General features: G+C 45.1%; 1 protein-coding gene across 1 annotated transcript in view; it reads left to right on the top strand.

Moving 5' to 3' along the window:
* The window catches only part of LOC123830321, a 118,242-nt gene extending 112,024 nt beyond the window's left edge, over window positions 1–6,218 (top strand). The window contains exon 5 of the transcript XR_006787748.1: window positions 5,434–6,218. The gene's annotated coding sequence lies outside the window, so the exon portion shown is untranslated. The remainder of the gene's footprint in view (window positions 1–5,433) is intronic.
* The last annotated feature ends 11,353 nt before the right edge of the window (window positions 6,219–17,571 follow it).

Raw genomic sequence — 17,571 nt, 5'->3', positions numbered from 1 at the left:
CTTTATATGCATTAAATGTTTTAATCATGCCACTAACTCTAGGAGATAGGTACTATTATTTTCTTTAGTTTATGGGTGAAGAAACTGAGGCAGCAGAGTGAGTAAGTGGCATGCCTAAGGTCACACATATCATTAGCAGTGGAGACAGGATGCAATAGCTTTAAAAGCTGCCTTCAAAGTCATTGCTATAGACCTTCACTGAGCTCGGCCTCTGCTGGAGGGCAGGGGAGAAAGGTTTCGGGGTGCCAGGGGGGTGCTTCTACTCAGACTGAGCTGTTGTCTAGGCTGAGACCTAAAATGGGAGTGGGCATTAGGGCAATCTTCCTTTTCCCCTGCCATCCCCAGAATGGGCCTTAACCTTGGCCAACCCTTCATTAGGCCATTTTCCCCACCTGTGCCACAGCGATTTTTTTAATCAAATCTGATCATACTATTACTTTTGTGTTTATGTTTAAGAATGCCTTTTTATCAACTACAGGAGAAAGTCTAAACTCCTGGCTTTCAGCTTTGCTTCCAGCCCTTCCTGGCCTCAGCCATGACGAACATCTCTTTGGTCCTCTGAGGGCAACATGCCCACTCCTGCCTCTGTCATTGTCAAACCTCACTCCTTCAGTTCCTCTGGACCCTTCCACACTCAGCTCTTCTTGGGGACCCCTTCCTGGATCCCACAGGCAGAGTGAAGTATTGTCACTAGCGTGCCCATCACACCCCAAATTCTCTAATTTTAGCTTTTCCCACTGAATTGAAACTGTTGACATTTGAATTTGTCTCCTTCATTACACAATGAGCCCCCTTGAGGAATATTTTCCAGCTCCTAACAGGGCCTGACACCTAGTGAACTCTTAGAATGAATTGAATGAATGAATGAATGAATGAATGAATGAGTGTTGAGAAGAAGGACAACTTTTTATATCTTTTTATCTGTTGCTGCTAATAGTATAGTGCTCAGGACATGGATATATTGGTTATCCTTTTACCCATCAATGAGGTGCAATCAGAACTATGAAAGGGTAAATGCCCTCCATGAAATCAAAAACATATCATGAGAAAGGCATTGGACAGTGGTTAGGAGACCTGGGATTATTGTCTAGGCCCTATCATTGATTAGCTGTGTGGCCTTGGATAAGACCTTTATTTCCCTGAGCCTCCCTTTGCTCAACTGTAATCCTGATGTGAAAATCCAAGCCAGCATAGGTGCTGAAGAAGTTTGCTGAATAGGCCAGTGGGTGTCAATGTCATGGCTGCTTCTGCTGCTCTGCAAGTATCAGTCTCAGTTGGGTTTACTCAGCGCTACTGCAGGCCACGGGGCACACCTTTCCCACCCTTTCTCCTCTTCTTGGCCTGAGTCCAGGAAGATTTCCATCTGTACCTTGTCTGCAAGCCAGACTCTGAACCTAGAGTTTGGAAAAACAGGCAAATTATATTCGTCCAGGTGTATCCTGTCTATATACTGAGCTGTAAGGCCAAGTTTGTTCTCAGAATAAAGTGTGTGTGTACGTGTGTGTGTGTGCACGGCTTTCATTAGGAGAGCAGAGTTCAGGATAATAAAGGCAACTGTGGAGTGGTGGTGAGAGCTCTGAACTTGGCATCAGAGAATCTGGGTCTTAATTCTACCACCATCACATGTTCTGGGTGACAGGTTATATTAACTTCTTGTAGGTTTCTGCCATCATCTCTAATATGAGGCCAATGCATTTCCCACAGATTCATTGTAAAGATTAAATGAAATAAAAAAATGTAAGGCAGCTAGTATATACTTGATGTGCAGTATATACTACCAGATGTTTGCTTGTTGATTTCTATTTTTATTAATAATAAGGATTCTGTGAGTCTGTTTCTGTTCTGCTTGTTTTTTTAGATTGCATTGTTGATATATGTATATTCCATGCCATCTTATTGTTTATATTCTTCTTCCTTTTCTTCCTCTTCTTAAAGAAGACCCTTAATGTTTTATATAATACTGGTTTGGTGATGATGAACTCCTTTAGTTTTTTTCTTGTCTGGGACGCTCTTTATTTGTCCTTCGATTCTAAACAGTAGCTTTGCTGGGTAGAACAATTTTGGCACAGATACAGAGGATGTTTGGACTGTTGCCAGATGGGAGGGAGGCGGGGGAAAAGGTGAAGGGAGTAAGCAGTACCAACTGGTTGTTATGGAATGGTTGTGAGGATGCGGAGTGCGGCACAGGGAACACGGAGACTGGTATTCTGGTAGCTGTGTGTGGTGTCAGAGGGTGCGGATTTATCGGGACGATCACTTGGTGGATCATGTGGTGTCTGGTCATTGGGGTGTACACCTGAAACTAGTATAGCATTATATGTCAACTCTAATTGAAAAACAAAGTGATTATAAAAATAACAATGACTAAAATTTATATTTTTGTCTCACTACAATTTCAAAACATAGATGTTATTTTTCCATCTTAAAGGCTAGGAAACTGGCTTTGATAGGGTAAGCAGCTACTCCAAGGTCACAACAAAGCTGGTAATTAAGGGAGCCAGGGCTCAGATGCATGTTTCTATATCCCAAATTGATGCACTTGGGACTTCAAATGCAAATATGTCTGCTTAAGTCAACATTTCCCTCCTTATCCTACCAAGAAATTATACTAAACACACAATAAGAACAGGGTGGGGGGAGCTGAAGACTCAAGTAATGGAAATATAAGCTGAATTACGTAAGTATCTATGCAAACCTACACATTAAGAAAGATAATTTTTATTGACTGAAATTGATTTCTTAAGAAGAAAAAGAAGACAAGCACACTAATTACATCCTTGCTTAGAGAAATGACTAATAGTTTACTGTCCAAAAAGTAGGGAGAACTAAAGGTATAATATAAAGACATAATTAACATGGTAACCATTAGAACAGAAATACAAACCACCCATAACAGCAGAAAAAGTATACACAAAAATAACGAGCGAGTTTATACAGTGAATAACATAAATAAATTAAAATATATAAATAAATGACTAGTTAATAAAAGCTAGCTAGCTTAACCTCTGATTCCAGCCAAGATGGATAAGAGGACTGGATTTACTTTCCCACCTGAAACAGCAAAAAAGGCTAGACAATAAATATATCAAACAATGATTTCCAAGACACTAGTTGTCTAGAAATGAAGGACAGTGATCTCTGAAAAACAGGAAACAAATGCAAGTATCTGGTTTACTATCTATCTTGAGAGAGGTTCTGGGCTGTGGGATGAGGAAGGAATCCACGCGGAGCCTGGAAGACTCCCTGAGGTGAGGAGATGAGGCTGAGGGTCCCCGGAGCCTGGGGCAGGAGAATCCACAGAGCCCCTGGAGAGAGAGTGGCTGCCTGGTAGGTACACATGCCAGAACTTATCTGTGTGATTTTAAAGATAATCACTTTATCATGTGTAAATTATACCTCAATAATGCTGTTACAAAAAGATACTACTTTAAAAATAAAATGTACTGGTATATAAAGCTGAGAATATAGCAAGTTGGGTTTAATCCAATGCAAGGATGTTCAAAATAATTTACTGTATTAGTATATGTAAGAGTAAAAACTACATAATCATCACCATAGATACTAAAGAAGCATTTTACAAATTTCAACAGTTTTTATTTTTAAAAAGCCAATGCAATAAGGACATTTGAATATTCCACATGTGTTGAAAGCGTGTCTCAAGCCAAAAGCTAACATTATGCTAAGTGAAAAGATTCTAGTCCTGTGTTGACCAATATGGTAATCACTATGCACAAGTAGCTATTTCAACTGAGATAAGTTAAAACTAAGAAAATTCCTCAGTCTTTATAGCCACCTTTCAAGGGCCCAAGAGCCTCCTGTGGTTAGACTTTGTTTTCAGAGGTAGTCTCACTAAAAATGCTCACTATCACAACTGCAGTATAGTAGGTGTGTTAGTCAATGCAAAAAAGATTAATAAATAGTTTGAGTTGTAAATATGAGAAAGGAGAAGATAAAACTATCGCAGTTTGCAGATAATGTAGTTGCATACCTGGTAAAACTAAGAGAATCAGCTAAAAGTCACCATGAGTAAATAGATCATCAGTAAGGAAGTGGCATACAAAATAATATATAGAAATCAATAGTTTTTGCATATGTAAATCACAATTAGTTAGAATGGCCAGCATAACACAGAAAAAAATCTATTTATAACATTCATCAAAATATAAAATATCTAAGTACAGATTTTATTAAAAATGCAGCTAAATATGAAGAAAACTTAAAAACACTCCTGACTATCACAAACGTAAACTTAAATGAGAAAGTGTTTCATACCGTTCTTTAAGAAACTGCAATCTCATAAATATATCAATTTTCCTTATTTTTTAATAAATCTATTGCAAGCTCAGTAAGAAGGCAACATATTCCTTTTTTAAAAAAATAGTCAAGCTGATTCTAAAACTCCTATGAAAAAGTCTACTCTAATGTCAAGGAAAACTAGAAAAAAAGAATATCAGTATTGGAGGCTGGCAACCTCTACCACATAGTAACACCTGTAACAAGTCATCAAAGGTTTAAACAACGCGGTATTAGTACTTGAACTGGTATGGTCCACTAGAAGAGAATGAGTCCAACAACCAGCCCATACTATATGATTTTGCTTGTGATGAAAGTGACAGCTCATATCTCTAGGAAAAAGACAAACCATTAAGTGGTGCTGGGAAAAAATGAGTAGTGTTCCAATTATTATGGCTGCATAACAAACCACCCCAAAACTTATTGGCTTAAAAGTATGACATTTATAGTGCTCACGAATTCTGAGTGTCAGGATTTCTGGGCAGGTCTCATTTGCAGGGGGTCGGGGGAGGGCAAGGGGGCGTGTCTTAGAAAATTGCAATCAGATGTTAGCTGGTGCTGTAGTTACTTGAAGGCTTGACTGAGACTGGAGATTCCTCTTCCCAGGTGGCTCACTCAGGGGACTGGCTGGTGGGCGTGGCTGTTCGCTGAGGTCTTTAGTTCCTCTCTACCTGAGGCATGGAGGCTTGTTTCTCCCAGAATGAGAATCTAAATCAAGGTAGACGATGCAATACTTTTTGTGATCCAGCCTCAGAAGGCACATGCTGCCACTACCATTGAGTAGCTTCTTAGTCAAGGCAGTTAGTTGGACGGTCCACCCAGTTTCACCCCTATGAAGGATTGTCAGTGTCACATTGTCAGGAGAAACATGGGATTGGGTATATATTGATATGACAATCTTTGGAAAATACAGAACACCACAGGTAGGCATCTGGTTATGCCACTTTTGTATATCCATACCTCATAGTAAAATAAAACCAAAGGTATTCTAATATAAAAATGAATTCATAACTATAGAAGAAAATATGGGAAAGAAAATTAATTTCTCTGTAACCTGAGAGTTAACGTAAATTTCATTGAAATTCATTACAACTAATAAAATCAAACTTCTAATTCCTCGGTCTCAATGCCACATTTCAGAGGGCTGATAGCCACGTGTAGCTGGCGTTCAGAAGAAGAGGAACATGTGGATGGGAGCCGGCCGGGAGCCCACCGGGGACCAGCAGGGGAAGAGCACGTGCACCACCAGGAGGAATAGAAAGAACGCCAATGTGCATGGAGCTCTGAAGACAAGCAGAAGAGTAGTGCCAAGTGGGGTGAGGAGGCGGAGCATGCAGGACCACGAGGCCTCAGAAATTCGGAACGATGCGATCAGGTTGAGGTAGTAGCAGGATTGCTTTGGCTGCTGGACAGGGAAACAAATGGGAGGGAGTGAAGGAGTCAGGGGAGCAGACAAAAGGCATGGAGTAAAAAGATGGTGTCAGGCCTGTAGCCCCCTGCAGGAACCCTTTCCCCAGGGCCCACAGGTCAAATCACCCTTGTAGAGTTGGGCCCAGCTCCAGAGAGTCACGCTCAGAAAGCCTACAGTCAACTTGAGCCTCTCGAACTGAGCATGAGCACAAGATAGGGAAGGAGTTTAAGACCAAATGGTGGGGATCACTCAAAGCCCCTGGACTCTACAGCTTGGCAACTCAGAAACCAGAAACCATCATAGCTGCTGTCACTCTGAATGAGAAAGCTGCCAGTTCACAAAGGCCACACCACAGGTTCCAAGAGAGGGCCAAGGAGGGGAGGCTGAAGGCTTCGGGGCTTTCCCGAGGAGTTAAGATTTCTTTGGAAGAAGCGCAGACTCATTTTCCCCTACTCTTTTTTATAAAGGCATCAATTGCTTGAATCACCTGGGAATAAAACTGTTTTCATCAAGATGATTTCTGTGGGCTCCTGAGTGGGCGTCGGGACGGCTGCTGTCAGGGAACAGGAGAACATATGGTGGTCTGTTGTGAATGCGGTCTGTTTTTTGTGTTGTTGTTAAACTTCCTCTCGTTAGCACTGGGCCTGTTATATAAGAGCATGAGGGTCCACATGGTTTGTTGCATAAGATGACAAAGAGGAACATGGTTTTCTGTTGCCCTGCAGCTAGTCCAATTGTGAGTTTGGAAAAAACATGCTCATTCATGTTCATTACCAATGAACCAACCCTGCACATGCAGCCTCCCTTCAGGCCCCTGAGAAGGCAGAGGGGCTGGGGTGGCCCATGCAGGGCCCAGGGAGACTGCAGCCAGACCTGGCCTCCCGGCGCCTTCCGACTTTGCTCCGTGTTTGGCATCTGGCCCAGGACTGAGGAGTCCCCATTCCTCTCTCCTGTCAACTCAGCAGAACAAACTGTTTCAAGGAAAGGTAGTTCCCCTTGAGAAAATGTTCTTGCACGCCCTGGAGCTCTTGTCCCTCACGTAGGCAGTGATCAGCCTGTCAGGACCAGGCCCCACCCTGCACAATCATTCTTTTCAAAGTCTGCATCCTGCTGAGTCATAAAAGGTAGTACATGGCCTGAACAGCTGATGTCTTACGGCACATGTCTTAAGTGCCCTTTGCCTGTGTGGTGACCTTTAACTTCATCTCCCTGGGCCTCGGCTTCATATTCTTTAATAGTCTGGACTGCTAATGTCTGGTCAATACTTGGAAGGGAGGTTGGGAGAGACCACTGGAGACACACCATCCCCTACCTCACTGCCGACACCTTCCTTAAATGTCTGCAGTTGTACCTCTGTCTCCTTCACCCCCACCACAGCCCCCTAATCAAAGTCATTACTGTGAGTCTAAATGACACCTGATTTCTCAGCAGCAGTGAGGGCACTCTTTTCTTGCTACAGTGTTCTCTTAATCTTCCTCCTCTCATTCCTTCTTATTCTCCTTTGGGGGGTCCTTCCTCTGCTCTAATCCTGCAATGCTGCAATTTCTTCAAGATTTAGTCTCCAATTTCCTTCCTCTTCACTCCACACACCCTCAGGGTGCTGTGACCCTGGCATCAGGCACTACCCCATTTTCAGGACAAATGCTCACACTCTGTCCTGGACTTCCCTGCTGCACATGGACCATCTCTCCAGCTCCCCTCTGGCCCTCTCCTCCCAGCCGGCTGACAGCTCCCTCGAACTCAGCAGGCCCCAAACTGCACTTGTACCCTCCTCACCCTACCCCGACCCTGCTCCATGATCCAAGTCTCAGGGAATTGAGAATCGCACCACCATTCATTCAATAAATGTGCAGTGGATACCTTCTGGGTGTCAGGCCCTATTCTAGCTGCAAAGGGGACAGCAGGGAACAGAACAAAGTTCCTGCTCTCATAGCATTTACGTTCTGTTTGCCAAGATGTCCCACAACCTGGGACTTACCACAACTCTCACCTGCCATTGGACACAAATCTTGTCAATTCTACTTTGGTAATAGCACTTGAATTGGTGCCCCTCTTTCCAGGCCATTCTTGCTGCCATAGTTCAGGTAACTTCTTCGACTTGGTTTACCAGCCTCCAGTCTTGCCCCTTCTGACCCACTTCGCACTGTGGCCAGAGCCATTTTTTTCAGAAACACAAATCTGGTTATGCTACTGCTTTGCTTAAGCCTCCCTGGCTCCCTTCCATCACCTTAGGGTGAGGTCCACTTAGCTGGTTAGATGTGAATCAGTCCCCAGTGGTCCACCAGAGAAAGAGACCCAGTAGGAGATTAGAATTCTCTCTGTCTGTCTATCTATCTATCTATCTATCTATGTATCAAGAGATTTATTTCAAGGAATTGGCTCCTGTGATTCGAGGTCTGGCTAAGCAAGCCCCAGATGCACAGGGCAGGTCAGCAGGCTGGAACTCGTAGGCAGAACTGACACTGAGTCCACAGGCAGAATTTGTTCTTCTTACCAAGGGATTGGATGAAGCCCCCTCAGGTAACTGATGAAAATCTTCACTTAAAGTCAACTGACTGTGGATGTCAACCATGTCTACAAAATACCTTCACAGCACCACCTAGCTTAGCGCTTGAATAACTGGGAACTAAGGCCTAGCCAAGTTGACACATAAAACTACCCATCACAACGTGATACTCTTGGACCTGGTCCATGCTTGTCTCCCTCACCTCTTTTTCTCTCTCTCTCCCCAACTCACCGTCTAGGCCCCATCACCCCTCACTCTGTGCCAGCTGGCCTCCTGCCACCTGTCCTTGCACAGGCCTGGAATCTTCCCCACCCCTTTCCTAGATGACTCCTATTTGTCTTTGAAACCACTCAGATGCTGCCTCCAAAGGAAGACTTCCCTGCCCCTGGCCCTGCTGGAACCTGGCCCTGGGAGCTATGACCAAGGCCTCTGCATCTGCACCCCCCACCTCCCCTCATTCCCAGGAGATAGAAAGTGCCTGGTGACTGCCCCACTCGCAAGTGAACAGCTTTAGGACAAGAGCTGAGTAACTGTCACTTTCCATCAAATCACTCTGTTACATGCCCACACTGCACAAATCCCAACCAGCAATTAATCTCATTTATTTACTTGTATATAACCCCCCTCCCCACCTTAGAATGTGAGCTCCACAGATGTGGGGAATCATGCTTATCTTGTCGAGAACAGTATCCCCAGGGCCTGTCTGTGCTTGACACATAGTAGATGCTCAACAAATATTTACTGAGGGAATGAATTATTATTGGCTCAAATGAATCAAATAACAAATACTTAAGTTCTAGGCACTATTTTGGAGGCTGTAAATATAACTGTCAACAAGAAGGACAAGCGCCTGCTCTCATGGAGCTTACATTCTAAGGAGGGGAGACAGGTAGCACCAAGTAAAAAGATAATCAGGACGAGGAAAACAAAAATGTAATATGATTGAGTAAATACACAAAGGGATGAATAAATGAATGAGTGGCTGGAAAGATATATAAACACATCTTGCTTCCTCAAAGGGAAGCACCATGGTGGGAGAGCGGTGGGATGCAGGGGATTTGGAGTAGGAATTAGGTCTGCCTTTGTTCCTCACTGGTGGTGTGTGCTGGGGAGATAATCTAGCCCTAGATTCTAGCCCCTTAGTATCTAGTTTCCCACAGTTGTGATAATGGAATTATAGCCACCTCTTTGTGTCTCTCACAGGGCTGTCTACCACAGGAGAAGGCAAACAGTGAAAGGATTTAGTAACTGTGAAATGATATAAATGTTAAGTGTCATTGTTTGCAGTTGTTGCAAACAGAGTACTTTGGTTCTGCAAGTTAATTGCATTGTTCAGTTGGAAAGAGGCAGAAAAGCGTTTTGGCATGAGACAGACCTGGGTGGCTTTAAGTTCTGTTTCAGCCACTGGTGAGCCATGCGACCTTGAATATGAATTATTTCACCTCTCTGGGCCTCAGGTCCTGATATGTGAAAATGGGGGTGTTGCCAGCTTTAAACAAGACCATCCATGCCAAGTGCCTGGCATAGTGTTAAGCCTATACGAAGGGCTCAGCTAATATCAGCTATTAATAGTTATTCTGTCAATCATTGGTGACTATTCATAAATGGAGCCATTCATGGTTCAGTTTCTTAAGTCTCACTTTTCTTATAGGGAACTTTCCGAGTCTTTATGTACCAACACCTGTGATTATGCAAAACTTTGTTTAAAACCACAATCAGTGTTCATATTCAGAACATAAACAAACTGAGAATTTGTTGTTCCATGCCCTCCCTCCCAACTTCCCCACAAAATATTTTCTGGAACATAAAGAGAGACATACTCTTCATTTCTGTAGAAAACAAGTGTTCCTGGTTTTATGATCATATAATCCTGAAACTGCAGCAGTTTTTTCATGTAATGCATTTTGGAAATCCCATAAAAGAGTCCTTCTCAAGAGAAAACACAGCTGGTGCCCAATTAGAGAGGTGATCGAGACTGATTGACCAGGAGAGCTCTTAATTAAGCTGGACCCCAAGCTGCAGAGAGGTGGGCTGTGGCTGGAGAATGGAAGTGGCCCCACATGATCAGGCAAAGGCAGAGAGTGAGAAGGATAGATGATTTACTTCAGGAGGCCAACAGTTGGTCATTTTGGTGACCCCGGAATTTAAGATTCAAAGGCTGGCTCTGCAAAGTCAAGGCCAACACCTGATTTGGGCTCACTCCCTTCCATGAGAAGCCTCAGCTCTTGAACCTCTAGTCAGGTATCAGCTCCTACCGTGTTTGTTGTCACTTGGTCCCTGGGGAATTTCCAGAAGGGGAAGGGTGGTCCTTATCTTCAGGAAGGCCTCTGGTAATAACCTGACTGTATCTCTGCATAGCCACCTTCAGAGAGCCACTGTCTTCGTCACCCACTGCCCTTTGACATCGCACTCTCACCCATCTGGCCCATTGCTGCTGCCTTCTCTGTCTCCTCCTCCCACCCTGGCCTCTAGAACCCTTGTACCATGTCCAATACACTCCACCTAAAGTCTGGCCACTCTGCCTGTTCTGTGTGGCAGACCTTATGTGGAACCTGTATTCCTTACTCTCTCTGTGGAGATGGTTTGCTCTTCCACATCCCTCATCCCTCAGGGCCAAGAGGCAGGATCGAGTTCCATCTTTTGTCTCCCAGGGCTACTCAAGCCACAATCCCCTGCTCTCTGCTGTCTGTGATACACATGTGCAAGCATGCACGTGCACACACACACGCACATACACACACATGCCCTGCTACCAGGCATTTGGGAGCCATGTTTGGAAAGAGATCTGTACCTGCTAAGCCCTGAACAGTGGCTGTGTGGTTTTTGTGAGGCACTATGAAGTATGGTCTTGGGACCCTGGGCCTGAGGATCATCTGGGAACTTCTTAGCAATGTATATTCTTAGGCCCTACCCCAGACTTCTAGGGGAGGGGGCCCAACACTGCTTTAGCAAGCCCGCAGATGATTCTGATGTCTCCTTTGTTGGAGAACCACTGGTAACTTTTAGGAGTGTGGGCTCTAAAACTGGTTCACCTGACTTCAAATCCCACGTGTGACCCACAGAAGTAGCTACCTTGTCCAAATGATGTAACTCCTTCTGTGTTGTAGACTTCTTTTCCCTTGTCTGTAAATGGGAATGAAGATTCCCATTAATTAAGGGTATCATGAGACAATTGAAGCGGCTATCCATCTAAAGTGTTTAGAACAATGCCTAGAACATAAGCAACTCTCACAAACTGTTAACTATGACTGTTATCACTATTGCATGACAATTTTAACAGATTCTCAGTCCTGGGATGCCTGCACTTCTAATCCTCCTGGTTGTGGACATATATGACTTTCTGGCGATTCTCCTACATCTAGTGTTTCCCCAGCTTTCTGCAGCACAGAGGAGAGTGGGCTTCTACAGACACCTTTCTTTAAGGTCTTACATTTTATATCTCCATGTCTGACTATTAAAAAATAATAATTTCCAAACCTATCTCCTGGTAAAATTTATAGCTGGGAAGCCTCAGAATACTTACCTAAAGGCTTGTTATATCCTTCCGTGAACCCCCATTGTCTCCAAGAAACGAAAGCATGGCTCCAATCTGGCAGAACCTTCAATCTCCTCACTTCCAGGGACCTTCACCTTTATTCTACTTCCCGCCACCCACGCTCAGAGCCACACCTGGCTTTTATCTTGGCTGGCTACTGCTCCACCAGTGACATCTCTGATAGCAGGGTCTCACTGCTCTCCAGGTCCTCCCTCTCATCTTTCCAGAGCTTTCACCATGCTGGCTCTTTGACCTCCTCCTGAACCCCAGGCTCTGGACCCCTCCTTCCTTCCCTTCCCAGCCTTTCAGACTTTCGTGGATTCTCACTCTTGCCATACCTCATCTACCACATTGATGGATGGACAAATGGCAAGAGCAAGAAATAAACTTTTGTGTCTGTAAGCCACTTAGAATTAAAAAAAAAAATTTCTGAAGCATGACCTGGCTCTTCTTACTGAGGCACCTGCCCCCTCGGTAGACAAGAAGATGAAAGGAGGTCACAGAAGTAGAGCGCCAGGCCCATTGTCTGGCCCATAATAATTGCTCCAGGAATATTAGCTGTTACTCTCATCACTAAAACTTACAGGGCCCCTCGCACTACCTTGTAATATATCTGCAAATCCCCAATCTAATCACTCTCCCTTCTGCACAAGAGTGATTTCAAATGTATCCTTTATCTTCTCACCAAATCCTCAGCCTTCATAAGGAAAATAGAACTGATCAGGCAGGAACTTTCTCAATAAGTTTTCTCCAAATCTACAATTTTAATTTTCCTCCTCTTTTAGAGGAAGTTGGGCTCTATCTCCTGACCACAGGAATTCAAGGGCAGAAATAGGAGTCACTTCTACGAATGGGAAAGGTTGAACATTCATTCATTTACACATGCACACATTCATTATTGCATGCATGCATGCGTGCGTTCATTCATTGATTCATCCATCCATTTGTCCATTATAAATGCCTAGTAGGAGGGGGTCTGGGACTTGGAGGAATGTGATTTGAAGATGAGGGAAAATTGAGACCTAAAAGAATAGCCAGGCTAAACCTAATTTTCCCTCCAAAATCAGCACTCTGTGCTGTTTCTTGCCTACCTACCCAGGTACATCCATCGGCCGCCAAAGCTGGGAAGTGAAAGACCTGGACTGACACTCATACATCAGGCCATCCTGCTCCTCTCCTGGGTCTAGGGAAGAAAGAGAGAAAAGGCCAGTGAGGAATCTGTAAGGAAAGCCTGAGGAAGGGGACTTCTCTTCTTGAAGCTCCATCCATTCTTCTGAGCTACATGAGGAACTAACACAAAAAAAGGCCTGAGTGCTTCTCCCCCTCCAGGTAGGACTCCCTGAAACCCCAGACAGACAGGCAGACTGACAGACAGAAATGTTTGTCCTCTGTAGACAGCATCCTCAGCAGCTGCTGCTGACTCAGCGTCGTCCTCGCCCTCCAAATGGGTGGGGTAGGCAAGCAGCCCAGCCCAGAGGAGTGACGTGATAGGTGGCACCAGGAGTAAACTCCCAGACACCTGCAGACACAGAGACCTTTGATTTCCTGCAAACTCCAGGACATGTGCAGCTCTCTCTCCTTTACCTGTCACTCAGCCCCACCACCTGGTTCCAGACCCAAACAGCCATTAACCCCCTTTGTAGGCAATGGGGATGGGAAGTCCTTGGTGGCTCAGCAGGTCCCAGCTGAAAGAGCCTCAGGGGCTGGCTAGCACTCCCCTTGAGGAGAAGAAGGGCCGTCCACCCATTCCAGGAAGACCCAGGCGTCCTGGCTGCAGGGCCCAAGGAGCTGGAAGAGCGGTAATTGATATCTGGGGCAACTTCCCTGTTCAGAACAACAGGCACAGTGTCTGGGGCCCACCATGCTTTTGGTGAAAGAAAATGTCTTAGTATATGATATTATTGTGTTTGCCTTTATACCAATGCAGTTGTGAAGTATAATTATACACACGTAAATGTACATTCACATTTCCATTTATATTTGCATTTATGGGAAGAAGGGTCTGTGAAGCCAAAAGTGCCTAGAACCCATGAACGTCATCTTGGCCCTGCTCACATCACTTCTCTGGGTCTCAGTTGCCTCTTGTTACAGTGCAGGTCACAGTAGCTCCACACCATTGCCCTCCACCGTGCCCTGGCACTCTCCCTGAATGTCCACTCACTGATCCTACCAAGTCTAGATCCACCAGGCCTGGGGCTTCTGTGTACACACCGTGCAACACCCACATCCCTTGGTGTTGCATCGGAGGCCTTTCACTCCTCTCCACTGAGTGTCCACCACCTTGCTCCTGTTCCCAGCTCTCCAGCTATAAACACCATGCCTGGCACTGCTTCTAGAACAAGCTGAGCCTCTGCAATAATGAGGGCTCCCTTGCTTAAAAAATGCTCCTTTTTCTCTGTCTGATGGTCCCCTACTCACAGCACCCCTTTGTAATTTGTGGAGTCCAGTACAAAATGAAAATGCAAAGCAGAGCATTAAACCAAGTGTGGTTCTCCTCTGGGTATGGGGCCCCACGTGACTGCCCAGGAACCATGCCTGTGAAGCCAGCCCTGCCTTTTCCTCTTCCAAGGTCAGCACAAATCCCACCTGCTTTTTGAAGCTGCCCTTGTTCCCCAAGACAAAAATTAGGAAGTTTCAAAGCACTTCTTCTGTTCTGGGCACTGTGCTAAACACTTTACAGCCAGGGTTGTACTTAATCCTCACAACCACCCCATGAAGTAGGTGGAATTGTGGTCCCCATTTTTCAGATAGGAAAACAGCCACTCAGCAAGCAGGTGGCAGAGCTGGCATTTAAACCCAGGGCTGCCCGAGTCCAGAGCTCATGCTCTTATCAGCTTGCTCTACCAACCCTGACGCCATGCCTTTTTAATCTTGCCCCTGCCTTCTAATTGCTGAAAGCCCCAGCCCCTGGCCCTGCTTCCTCAGTCCCTGGGCATCCATTCTCTCAGCACCTCTTGACCCCAAACACCCCAAGAAGCCAACACCTTTCTTCCCAGCCCAAGAAGCTTCTGGTTTCCAGTAGACATGCATTGAATTGAAACATATTTTCACTCGGGTATGAATGAATTATCGGTCAGCCTTTCCATATTCCCTGTGACCCCAAGTTCAGTCTGTTCGGTTTCTGTAAGGTCTCATGAGCCCCATGTCTCACCTGCGGTGTCAGTGTTAGTTCAGGCCCTTTGTATCCTTTTCCAGACCTCAACATCCCCCCCACTAGCCCATCGCTTTCCCCAGTGTAACTGATACCCTGCAGCCATCGTTTCTTTTTAAAAATGCAGAACTGATCACATCTTTGCTCTTTGAGGTCTTTCTGTGGCTCCCCATTTCCCTCAGATCCCTTAGCCTGGCACACAAGACCCTGCCTCCCCCTTGACTGGAACCCTCCCACATGATCATCACTAATTACTTATTTGAAATTCCCAGAATGAATCATGCTTTCTCATGCCCCCGTGACTGTGCACATGATGCTCTCCTACCCGGAGTGCCCTTTCCAGAACTCTTAGAAAATGCCTCCAGACAAGTTAAGACTTACTTGGTTTCACCTCCTCCAAGAAGCCTTCCGTACCGGCCTTTCCAAAGGCTGAATTCAGGGCTTCTCTTCTGGTTCCCACCCCAACTCTAGAGCTCTCCTCTGCCCAGCACTTACTTTGTCTAACCCCACTGGGCTCAGATTCAAACCCCTTTGATTGATCTCTATGTCATCAGCCGCTGACATTTTTTTTTAAGAGACTCTGTAGGTGAATGATGACTGGGCCAAGATGCGCTGACCCTGTTCACCTCTCTGGCATCAGGGGCCCCACTGAGGCACAGCCACGTCTCTGTAGCAGGCAGAGAACCAATGTCCAGGTTAGACCAGGAACACTGACAGCTCCGGAGGGATGATAGATGGGCTCATACATTGAATGCCTATGGTGCTTGGAGCTTCTGGGAGGAGACTTACATTCCCATGGAGAGAAGACAGATGAGTGTACCTAGAAAATGAAACATACAGAATTAAAAACTGAGATCCTAATTTTAGCAAAAAGAATAAGTGGTGCAAAGGCAGAAATTTAATCACAATATGATATGGTTCACCTGTGATCTGTAGGGTCACAATACTGTAAATATTAAATATAATCCCAAATTATGCTGTAACTAGATTGGGAGGTGGGCATAAGGTGAAGTGGCTTTGTAGGGAAGAGAGCTGGATCCTTCTCTTCCACCACATCAAGTCAACAAGTCACATCTCAAACAGGGAATGGAGAAACAGATGTGGTAACATATTTGGAAATTCGAAGCTAAACATTGGAAGAAATAATGGTTCGTGACTGCCCATGGGCAGTAAGATATGAGGCTGGAGGAGAATGGGGCTGGGGAATGGGCCTTATAGAACTGTCTGATTTTTGGAACTATGTACACGGTGGTGTTAAAATGCACGTATAAGTTTTAAAATATGGCCTGTGGTGTGAAGGTGTGGATGTGTCACAAGGCAAACATCCCTGTCCCATCAGTCTGACTAATGTTCCTGAAACGCCGCCTTGGGCAATTCATCTGAGCCCTCCAGACCCTGGAACCTGACTGGGTGGGGCATCTCTGTCCTGCCGACCCAACCCCACCCGCCTGCACATGCCCTTTGCTCCCCATAGACTGGTCTCCTCCCTTGTCTGCTGCAGACACGACCCCTCCCACCTCCTGGTATTTGCTCAGGCTGTGCTCTCTGCTGCCACCTGTACTTGCCTTCCCAGGGATTGTCCATCATCCCCAATATCTCTATTTGACTAAGAAGGCTTGAGGGGCTGCATTCCAGGCCCACCTCTACCATCTGTAGTTGAGGGACTTCTCTGAGTCTGTTTCTTCCTCTGAAAAATCGAGATCTTCAAGCCTATTTGCCAGGATGTTGGTGAGAGAACTCAAGCGGACCACTCATTTCTAGCCCCTTCTTCTCCAGGTAGGCAGTGCCTACCATGGCAGCAGAGGTAACATTTTTCAAGTGCTTCCAATGTGGCAGCACTGCCCTAAGTCCTCCATCATCTCATTTAATTCCTACAATGGGCAACATTATCTCCATTTCACAGGTGAAGAAACAGAGCCTGTCCAGTGTAACTTGCTGATGACTCTACCTGTCATCCCCCACGGTAGACCACAGGCAGATCAAAGGCAGGAAAAACTGTACACTCACGTCACAGAGGCATTGCTCGCAACAGATAAGATGTGGGGCAACCTGTGTCCATCAGCAGATGAGCAGATAGATAAACACGTAGTGGCAATGGGGTTCTCTTCATCCTTAAAAGCAAGAAATTCTGACTCATGCTACAACATGGATGAATACTGAAGACACTGTCTTAAGTGAAATAAGCCAGTCACAAGAAGACAAATATTGCATGCATGCACTGATACGAGGTTCCTGGAGTAGTCAAGTTCATAGAGACAGACAGTATTATGGTGGTTGTCGGGGTCAGTGGGAGGGGGGTGGGATGGTGAGTTAGTATTTAATGGGTACAGAGTGTCACTTTGGAAAAATAAAAAATTCTGGGGATGCATAGTGGTGATGGTAACACATCAAAGTGAATGTACTTAATGCCACTGAACTATACGATTAAAAATGGTTGAAATGTTAAGCTTTATGCTGTGTATTTTACCACAATGATTTTTAAAATGTAGTCAGAGACAGAAATTAGAATAGAAGTTATCAGAGCCTGAGGGAAGGGAGAGTTCTATTTTTTAATGGGTACAGAGATTTTTTGGAGATGATGAAAAAGTTTTGATATATGAGGGGAGGACCCCAAAAACCTGGATTTATTTATTAAAAAATGGAATACTATGCAACAGAAAGAAGGAGATCCTGCC

Source organism: Phyllostomus hastatus, unplaced genomic scaffold (assembly GCF_019186645.2).
Source record: "Phyllostomus hastatus isolate PE091 unplaced genomic scaffold, TTU_PhHast_1.1 phas_contig_147, whole genome shotgun sequence".
In the NCBI taxonomy this organism is placed as follows: Eukaryota; Metazoa; Chordata; class Mammalia; order Chiroptera; family Phyllostomidae; genus Phyllostomus; species Phyllostomus hastatus.
The sequence above is the reverse complement of the archived record's forward strand: the minus strand, read 5'-3'. Positions and strand labels throughout refer to the sequence as shown.